The 10,844-nt window shown below is 40.4% G+C and overlaps 1 pseudogene; it reads left to right on the top strand.

The window, feature by feature from the left end:
- The first annotated feature begins 9,641 nt into the window (after positions 1–9,641).
- Positions 9,642–10,570, top strand: LOC147912146 (olfactory receptor 7D4-like; annotated as a pseudogene).
- The last annotated feature ends 274 nt before the right edge of the window (positions 10,571–10,844 follow it).

Here is a 10,844-nt window from a genome sequence, read left to right as displayed (position 1 = left end):
CCTTTGTCAAAGATTAGCTGTCCATAGATGTGTGGGTTTATTTCTGGGCTTTCGATTCTATTCCATTGATCTGTGTGTCTGTTTTTGTGCCACTACCATGCTGTTTTGGTTACTATATCTTTGTAGTATATTTTGAAATCAGCGAGTGTGATACCTCCAGCTTCGTTCTTTTTTCTCAGGATTCCTTTAGCTATTCGGGGTCTTTTGTCGTTCCATATAAATTTTAGGATTCTTTGTTCTATGTCTGTGAAAAATGTTGTTGGAACTTTGATAGGGATTGCATTGAATCTATAGATTGCTTTAGGAAATATGGACATCTTAACTATGTTCATTCTTCCAAACCAAGAGCACGGAATATCTTTCCATTTCTTTGTGTCTTCTTCAATTTCTTTCAGCAATGTTTTATAGTTTTTGTTGTACAGATCTTTCACCTCTTTGGTTAAGTTTATTCCTAGGTATTTCATTGTTTTTGTTGCTATTTTAAATGGGATTGTATTCTTAATTTCTCTTTCTGCTACTTCATTGTTAGTGTATAGAAATGCAACTGATTTTTATATGTTGATTTTGTATCCTGCAAGTTTACCATATTCATTTATTACTTCTAGAAGTTTTTTGGTATATTCTTTAGGGTTTTCTATATATAAAATCATGTCATCTGCAAATAGTGAGAATCTCACTTCTTCCTTTCCAGTCTGGATCCTTTTTATTTCTTTTTCTTGTCTGATTGCTCTCGCTAGGACTTCCAGTACTATGTTAAATAGGAGTGGTGAGAGTGGGCATCCTTGTCTGGCTCCTGTTCTTAGAGGGATAGCTTTCAGTTTTTCACCACTGAGGATGATATTAGCTGTGGGTTTGTCATATATGGTCTTTATTATGTTGAGGTACTTTCCTTCTATACCCATTTTATTCAGATTTTTTATCATAAATGGATGCTGTATCTTGTCAGATGCTTTCTCTGCATCTATTGAGATGATCATGTGATTTTTATTCTTCATTTTATTAATGTGGGGTATCACGGTGATTGATACGTGAATGTTGAACCATCCCTACATACCTGGAATAACTCCTACTTGATCATGGTGTATAATCTTTTTAATGTATTGTTGTATGCGATTTGCTAGTATTTTGTTGAGGATTTTTGCATCGATGTTCATCAGTGATATTGGCCTGTAATTTTCTTTTTTTGTGTAGTCTTTGTCTGGTTTTGGTATCAGGGTAATGTTGGCTTTGTAGAATATGTTAGGGAGCTTCCCCCCCTCCTCAATTTTTTGGAAGAGTTTGAGAAGGATAGGTATTAAGTCTTCTTTGAATGTTTGGTAGAATTCACCAGGGAAGCCGTCTGGTCCTGGACTTTTATTTTTGGGGAGGTTTTTGATTACTCTTTCAATCTCCTTACTGGTGATTGGTCTACTCAAATTCTCTATTTCTTCTTGATCCAATTTTGGAAGGGTGGATGATTCTAAGAATTTATCCATTTCTTCCAGATTGTCAAATTGGTTGGCATATAGCTTTTCACAGTATTCTCTTATAATCTTTTGTATTTCTGAGGTGTCTGTTGTAATTTCTCCTCTTTCATTTCTGATTTTACTTATTTGAGCCTTCTCTCTTTTTATCTTGGTGAGTCTAGCTAAAGGTTTGTCAATTTTGTTTATCTTTTCAAAGAACCAGCTCTTGGTTTTAATTTTTTTTATTTTTTTATTTTAGTCTCTATTTCCTTTATTTCTGCTCTGATTTTTATTATTTCCCTTCTTCTACTGATTTGATGATTTGTTTGTTCTTCTTTTTCCACTTCCTTTAGGTGCATTGTTAGATTGTTTATTTGAGATTTTTCTTGTTTGTTGTGATAGGCATGTGTTGCTATAAACTTTCCTCTTAGATCTGCTTTAGCTGTATCCCACAAATTCTGGCATGTTGTATTTTCATTTTCATTTTTCCCCAGGTATTTTTGATTTCTCCTTTGATTTCTTCATTGACCCAATCATTGTTCAGTAGCATTTTGTTTAATCTCCACGTATTTGTGGCTTTTCTGACTTTCTTCCTATAGTTGATTTCTGGTTTCATACTGTTGTGGTCAGAAAAGATGCTTGGTATTATTTCAATCTTCTTAAATTTATGTAGACTTGTTTTGTGGCCTAACATGTGATCAATCCTGGAGAATGTCCCACGTGCATTTGAAGAGAACATATATTCTTTGGTTTTTGGATGGAATGCTCTGTATATATCTAGTAGGTCCATCTGTTCTAGTGTGCCATTTAAGGCCAATGTTTCCTTATTGATCTTCTGTTTGGATGATCTATCCGTTGGAGTAAGTGGAGTGTTAAAGTGCCCTATGGTTATTATGTTACTGTCTATTTCTGTTTTTATGTCTGTTAATAATTGCTTTATAAATTTAGGTGCACCTACATTGGGTGCGTAAATGTTTACTAGTGTTATATCCTCTTGTTGGATTGTTCCCTTGATCACTATGTAGTGCCCTTCTTTGTTTCTTTTTACAGTTTTTGTTTTAAAGTCTATTTTGTCTGATATGCATATTGCTACCCCAGCTTTCTTTTCATTGCCATTTGTGTGGAGTATATTTTTCTATCCCTTCACTTTCAGTTTGTGAGTGTCTTTAGGTCTGAAGTGTGTCTCCTGTATGCAGCATATATATGGGTCTTGTTGTTTTATCCAATCAGCCACCCTATGCCTTTCAATTGGAGCATTTAGTCCATAACGTTTAAGGTAGCTATTGATAAGTATGCACTTACTGCCATTTTTTAACTTTTTTTTCTCAGTGTTTTAGTAGTCCTTCTCTGTTGCTTTCTCCTTCTATACAGAATTGATGGTCTCTTTAGTTTGACCTCTGTCAGAAAGCTCCACTCTTTAACTCCCCTCCTCCCTCCATTTATGTTTTTGATATCATATCTAACCTCTTTTTTGTGCATTTGTATCCATTACCCTCTTATCATGGAAATAGATAATTTTTCCTATTTGTGGTCTTCTCTTTTCCCCTTAAATCAGTCCCTTTAACATTTGTTGTAGCACTGATTTCTTGTTGAGAAACTCCTTTAATTTTTGCTTGTCTGGGATATGTTTGATCTCTCCTTCCATTCTCAATGATAACCTTGCTGTGTAGAGTATTCTTGGCTGTAAGTTTTTTCCTTTTAGCACTTTAAATATATCGTGCCACTGTCTTCCAGCCTGTAAGGTTTCTGCTGAGAAGTCAGCTGATAGCACTATGGGGTTTCCTTTGTATGTAACTTGTCTTTTTCTTGCAGCTTTTAGGATTCTCTCTTTATTGTTTATTCTGGACATTTTGATTATGATATGTCTTGGTGTGGGCCTCTTTGGGTTTATCTTGTTTGGGGCTCTCTGTGCTCCCTGCACCTGGATGTCTGTTTCCTTCCTTAGGTTAGGGAAGTTTTCATCTATTATTTCTTGAAATAGCTTCTCTGCCCCTTTGTCTCACTCTTCTCCTTCCGAGACACCTATAACACGGATGTTAGTGCGCTTGATGTTGTCGCAGAGGTCCCTTAGACTGTCCTCACTCTTTTTAATTCTTTTTTCTTTTACCTGTTCAGCTGGGGTAATTTCTTCTAGTCTTTCATCTAGCTCACAGATCCGTTCTTCTGTATCTTCTACTCTGCTTTTGAGTCCTCTAGTGAATTTTTCATTTCCAGTATTGTATTCTTCATTTCTGATTGGTTCTTTTTTATATCTTCCATTTCTTTGTTGACATCCTCACTGAGTTCATCTATTCTTCTCCCCAGATCAGTGAGCATCCTTAACACTCTTTGTTTGAACTCTCTGTCGGGTAGGTTGCTCATTACTGTTTCACTTAGTTCCTTTTCTGGGGTTTTGTCCTGTTCCCTCACTTGGAATGTATTCCTTTGTCTCCTCATTTTGCCTCTTTCCCTATGCTTGTGTCTATGTATTAGATAGGTCAGCTGTGTCTCCTGCTCTTGGATAGGAGACCTTATATAAGTGATGCCTTAGGAGGCCTGCAGTGTGCTTCTCTCAGTTCTCAATGTTCCAGGGGTGACCCCTATGTGGGCTACGTGTGTCCTTCTGTTGTGGTGTGTTTGCTCTCCCTGTAGGCACCCAGGGAGGCTGTGTTATACTCCTAGCCAGCTGTTGTAATGCTCAGCTGCTTGTAGTTGTTGTGGGCCCTTCAGTCTCTTTATCAGACGTGGGGAGCCCCAGCACAGTTGGCTGCAAGTTCTAATACCACATTTGTGTTGCAATATTTCTTTTAAGTGAGTAGGTCCCTAGCATGGCTGGTTGTTAGGCTCAGGGGCTTACAAATGCTATAAGCCTCCAGCCTTTAGGTCTCCTGTCAGCTCTCTGAGGATTGCAGTTGTGTCAGGCTGGCCTCAGGCATGGGAGCACCCAATTGTTTCAGGCATTGGAAGGTGGGGCAAACCCCTTATGTGGGTCTTTGAGAAGCATAAGTCTTCTGCAGCTGACAAGCCCTGCTGCCCACAGGTCCACACGCACAGTCAACACAGTCCTGCCCCGTGTGCATGCCCCATCCTTCTGAAGTGGACCCAGTCTCTCCATGGTGGGGGCCCCACACACTCCACCTCTGTCCCTCACTCTCCACCCGCTCCTTGTGCACGCCCTGCCCCAATGAAGTGGGCTCGGTTGCCAGGCTGTAAAGAATCCAGTCACCAATCTATGCAGGCCCACAAGTTGCCTCAGCGCTTGTTGTTGGGTGGGGCCGGTCTCTAGGGTGGGCTGCCTGCCCTGGCTGAGCTGGATTAAATCAGTGCTCTAGTGGGTGGGGCAGACTCTGGGCTAGCAGGCCCCAGGGAGTAGTCCAATGTGTCTGTGTCAGCACAGCCACACCACGCCACAACAACGGCTGTCGCTAATGTCCCAGTCCCTGGAGAGGTCTCACCTCTCAATGCAATGCACTCAGAGCCTGTCAGGTGAGTCTCTTTTCACCAAAGTACTGTGCACCTTTCTTTCTGGTAATTTTAGGTTGCTTTCTGAAACGGGTGAGTTTGTGCATGGGCCCTTTAAGAGCCAGTTTTAGTTTCTTTGTGCACCAGCTTTTCTGGGGGTAGTCCCCAATGTTTTAGTAGCAGGCAACATCAGATATTATGCCACTTGTCTCAACTGTCTTGGGTCCACAAAATGCCTACAGCGGGAGCGCTCCCCAGCTCAGGGCCCCGCTCCTCCAGGGAGGGCTGCGTACCCTTGGGCTGCACCAGGGCAGCTGTTAAGCTCTGCGGCTCGTGAAGGCGGCATTTTTTCTCTTCAGAAGGGAGTTTCTGCCTCTTCCACCTCAATTAGGATTGTCCTTTGGTGCAGGAGTTCCTCTTATCCAGTTTTCAGTTCTGTCTCAGGGGTAATTTTTCCACGAGTAGTTGTAAATTGGCTGTGTCTGCGGGAGGAGGTGCGTTCAGAGTCTGCTTACGCCACCATCTTGACTTCTCTCCCTATGGTAAAATTCTTAACAGATTCCCATCCTCTACCCACCAGATGCCAGCACTAAGCTGTGATAACCAGAAATGTCTCCAGACATTGACAGCTGTCCTGTAGGGGTTAAAATCAACCTGACTGGGAACCACTGGAGTAGAACAATTCCATGGGTGCCAGAGTTGATTATGTTAGCTTTCAAAGAGGATGGGATAAGAGGAAAAGCAGCATTTTAGGGAACACAAAACATCAGTTTAATCTTGGAAATGTTGAGGTGAGGGTCGTAGAGAACACCCCATTGGTGCTATAATCTCAGAGGTCAAATATATTGGCCTGGCGATGATCAGTCTGCACCATTAGCAGTGTAAGTCAAGCAAACATACAGAAAGAGGGACAACTTCCTGTTGAGAGAGTCAGGAGGTAGAAAGACAAGCTGATGCTCGGCTGAATCCTACCAGAATTTTCAGTTCTCAGTTATATGCCCCAACTGATGTATACTCTCATTGGCCACTATACCATCTATCACAACATTAGCCACCATGATAATTAAATAGTTATTTGTATAATTATTTTATTAATGACTGCTTCTTAAAACTTTCCAACTGAACTATGAAATCTATCCCTTTCTAACTTTGGGGGAAACTTATGCCATCCTTTACCTCTTCTTCATCCTGTATATTCCAATATTTGAGGGCAATGTTATAATCTCCAATGTCATGGCAATGTTCCACATTCTCATTTCTTTCAATGAAAATGAAATTCTCTTATAGACCCATACTCTCCTTTTGGTATTGCTCCAAACTTTTGGAGAGTTTTTTCTATACTTATTACTTCCATTTCCACTCTGTTCACTGTCTCTTCAACCAACTCACCTGGAGTCATTCTACCTCCATCATGTTTCCTCTCCCTGAGGTCTACAGTGACCACATATGCCCAATAAATTCTAAGGATATTTCCATTCTTCAAAATCCTTGATTTTTCAGTAGAAACATCACTAATAGCTTCATTATCCTTCTGGAAATAGAAACTTTTCTCATGCATTTCATTTTGGTGACAATGGGATTCTGAATGTCAATTTTATTGGGCTCCATGTAACATTAACACATCTCTCAGGGGGAAACTCTTACCTCTGAAATTAAGTCCTGTGAAGAGGAGGTAAGAATTAGGGCAGTACCTTAAGGAGCCCTGGGAGACTTCTTTGAAGGAAGATAAAGAAACTTTTAATCTACAGGAGAATGATCTTGTTGACTGCCAATGTTTCAATGTATCAGATAAGAAGGAATAATTGAAAGAAAGAAATCCATTCTCTCTGCAGGGGAATGGAAGTGGCAGAAAGTTTTGTTTCTATCATTATCTTTCTACCCCAAGGGTGCTTGATTGTTTAAAGAATAAAATGAAAATGGAACAATTTATGAATTAGGAGACCTGAGAATTCAGGCCCCAATATCCTGGAAAATTTGAATAAGTTTTCAGTGTCCCCAAGGCAGACCATCTTGGGCCTCCAAGAGATAAGGGTTATGAAGTCCCTGCCTAGAGCATCTCTCTATACTTTCTGGGGAAAAATCATTGTAGGAGAAAGAGACAAGGCCACCAGGAATTTCCATGATGCCATCTGAAAGAAATAGTGTATCCTTGTAAATGCTGAGGATGTAGTGTGGGAAGGGAGATGTAAACAGTCAAGGTAAAACTTTTGGTAGACCACAGTACTAGGAACACAAACAAGTGTCTCTCCACGTGTCTCCAGACCAGCAGTACCAGCATCCCCTGGGAGCTTCTTAGACGGGCCAATTTTTGTCCTTCACCTTAGATATGTTAAATCAGAAATTCCAGGGTCAGGCCCAGCCATTTGTGTTTAATAAACCATCCAGGTGGGTCTTATGCATGGCTAAAATTTGAAAACAACTGCCCTAGGTGATTTGTTGAAATCGATGATGAAGCATGCACATGGGGCTGCATGTGCAGAGATCTGAGGACTATCTACCTCCAAAATCTTATCTACTGGTGATACATTAGTCTATTAGTCTATAATACTTATGTCTCCCTTTTTTATCTTATGCATTTGTTTGAATTATCAGAATAATATAAATACATATGATTCATAGCAGCAATTCTTGTACGTCATTAATTGTCATTTCTTAATGCTTCCATGTTCATTTGAACATTGTCTCTCATTGAAGTATCAATATTATCTATCATTTGGAAGATATGTGTCCCCCGCACACACACGTAGAGACCACCATTTGCAGAAATGACTTTTGAAAATTATCCAACACACTTTGATTCCTATTGAACTTGTCATCTTTTGTTTTGATATATTTATGAAATAAATGAATGTAAATAGTTTGCCTAAGTTGAATCATTTTCAATTCCTGGGATAAGCATTATTGACTCATGGTGTATTGTTATTCACCATACTGATCAAGTCAGTTTTAAAAACAAACAAGCAAAAAACTAAACTCAGATTCAGAGAATAGATTGTTAGTTGCCAGAGGGGCCAAGGAATGGGTGAATGTGATAAAAACGTAAAAAATCCTGGTTATAAGATGAATAAGTCGTGCGGATGTAATATACAGCATGCTACTATAGTTAACAATACTGTATTGTATATTTGAAAGTTGCTAAGATAGTAGATCTTAAGAGCTGTCATTACAAGAAAAACAATTTGTAACCTGCCATGATGAGGGAAGTTAACTAAATTTATTACGGTCATCATTTCCCAATATATAAAAATACCAAATAATCATGCTGTCCATCTGAAACTAATAAAGGATTATATGTCAATTATATTTCAATTAACATAAAAGGTGATTTAAATGTCCCATGGAAAGGACTCTAGTGAATGCCATGCTGCGTTGCCCAGATCCTCCTACAGGATAAAGGGCTTATTCATCTAGACGCACAGAGTGCACCCATCTGACAGCCCTCAGCCCTCTTTGAGAATTGCCCTCAGTTTGAGGAACATGCCTCACTCAAGGTCACCCCACTCAGATCTCTTGCTGTGGGAGCATAACTGACCGACAGCCATCTGCATCCACCACTGCATTTCCATTGAGGTTGCTCCTGGGCTGCTCCCAGCCACTGACTGAGCACAGCAGGGTACCAGTGCATGCCCAGTCCAACGGTCACACAGTGACATTGATGACAAGGGTCAGTTACTCCTGCCAGGACAGCAACTCCTCTCCTTGGCATGAGGCATCTGAAGTGTCTGGCAGCAGAAGTCAAAACGATTTTTCCGTGCATCTGGAAGTGTTTTCCCTTTAGGAGTCAAGAACTCTAACCTTTCAGAGGCCAGAGATATGGAGATATGAAACAAAATCTCCAGGTGGCTCACTGGGAGTGGTGTTAGACACCACTGCTTCTACTCCAAACCCTTGATTTCTGAATCCATTTATTCTCCAAATTGGAGACATAGCACATTATGATTGTCATTAATTTTGAGTGTTTACTGCATCTTGTAAAATATGTGGTCAGCATTCCTGTGTATTCTAATGCCTGCACTAAATACGATCATTCTCTTTGAAATTAAATGTCTTCCCATATCTTCCATTAAAAAAATAACTCTTCCATAATTGATACTCCCTTTAGGCTATGATTTACCACTTTCCTCCTCTTCCCTGTCAAATGTTATACATCATTTATATTTGACACCTATATTTCCTCAATATTCACTCTTCAACCCACTCAACCTGGATTATTTCTGACCATGATCCTCTCTGGATATTGGAGCCTGTCCTAATAACAACAAAGGACTCCATGTCACCAGAAAATGTCAAGGGATATTTTTCAGTCCTCGTTTGTTTAGTTCTTTCAACAAAACCAAAACTATTAACTACTCTGCTTTTATTCGGAAAGGACCTCTTTGCACCCATGACATTGTGGACATCAAGTGATCCATAAAATCTCCCAAGATTCTTCAAGGGAAAAACATCACAGAGAGTTGGTTCCCGTAGAAAGGTGCATAGTTTTGACTAGAGGAATTAGAACTAATGAATAGGAGATAAACAGAGAGAGATAGTTTTGCTAAATTTAAGAAATTCTGAATTATTGCACACGTAAAATGGAAACGGGTTACCACTTGACTGAGTGAATCACTGTCATTGGAAAGACTCAGCAGAGGGTGAAGTCTGCCCACCTAAAGATGGAATCAGGAGGTGCTGACAGCTGAGTTGCCAGGTGGATGTTCATTGAACACAGTGAACACTGCATTTGCCTTCTTCCTCAGTAGACATACTAGCTATATGGAAGCAAGAAACCACACAGAAGTATCAAAATTCCTCCTCCTGTGTTTCTCAGAGGATCATGAACTGCAACCCCTGCTCTTTGGAGTGTTCTTGTACATGTACCCAGTCACCATGCTTGAGAACCTGCTCATCATCATGGCCATCAGCTCTGATTCCCACCTCCACACCCCCATGTACTTCTTCCTCTCCAACCTTTCCTTTATCAATATCTACTTCATCTTCACCAGCTATTCCAAAGATACTAGTGAACATCCAGGCACAGACCAATGACATCTCCTACACAGGAAGTCTCACTCAGGTATGTTTTTTTAATGTTTTTCCTGGAATGGATGGTTTCTTTCCAACCATGATGGCCTATGACTGGTTTGTGGCCATCTACCCAACCTCACCCACCACACTACATGGTCATCATGAACACTTGCCTCTGAGGCTTTCTGGTTCTGATGTCTTGGTTCATCATTTTGTCTGTTTCTCTCTTTCATATTCTACTGATGATGTGGCTGACTTACTGTATAGGCACTGAAATTCCACATTTCTTCTGTGAACTGGCTCAGGTTCTGAAATTAGCCTGCTCTGACATCCTCATCAATAATGTCTCCTTGTATGTGACCACTGCCCTGCAGTGCGTGTTTCCTCTCACTGGGATCCTTTCTTTTTACTCTCAGATTGTTTCCTCCTTAATGAGGATGTCCTCTGCAGAGTGAAAATAGGAAGCATTTTCCACCTGTGGTTCTCATCTCTCTGCGGTCTTCTTGCTGTATGGGACAAGCCTGGGAGTCTACTTCAGTTCTGCTGTGACCTATTCTCCCCAGACAAACTCAGTCACCTCAGTGATGTGCCCAGTGGTCACCCTCATGCTGAACCCCTTCATCTATTGCCAGAGGAACAAGAATGTGAAGGGGGCCTTAGGAATGCTCTTCAGCTGAGCAACCTCTTGTCCATGATGCGTGACTGGCCTCAGAACATAGTGGACATTGTGGGCCCCAAAGGTAAACGTTGCAAATTTAAATCTTCTTTTTCATTTTCTTCCCTAAAACACATATTTGATTTTTTTCTCTTCCCAAAGCATCTTCTGACTTTGCTTTTTATTTGTTTTTTGTATCAGTTTCTCTTCAACAACCTCCTCTGTAATTCCTTTTGACTTTTCTTGCTTATACACTGCCTATTAATGTTCCATGTTTGGTCTGCTTTTTTGAAGAC

This window comes from Ceratotherium simum, chromosome 39 (assembly GCF_057802395.1).
Source record: "Ceratotherium simum simum isolate JZ-2026a chromosome 39, ASM5780239v1, whole genome shotgun sequence".
NCBI classification, from domain to species: Eukaryota; Metazoa; Chordata; class Mammalia; order Perissodactyla; family Rhinocerotidae; genus Ceratotherium; species Ceratotherium simum.
This window is presented reverse-complemented; position numbering and strand designations above follow the sequence as displayed.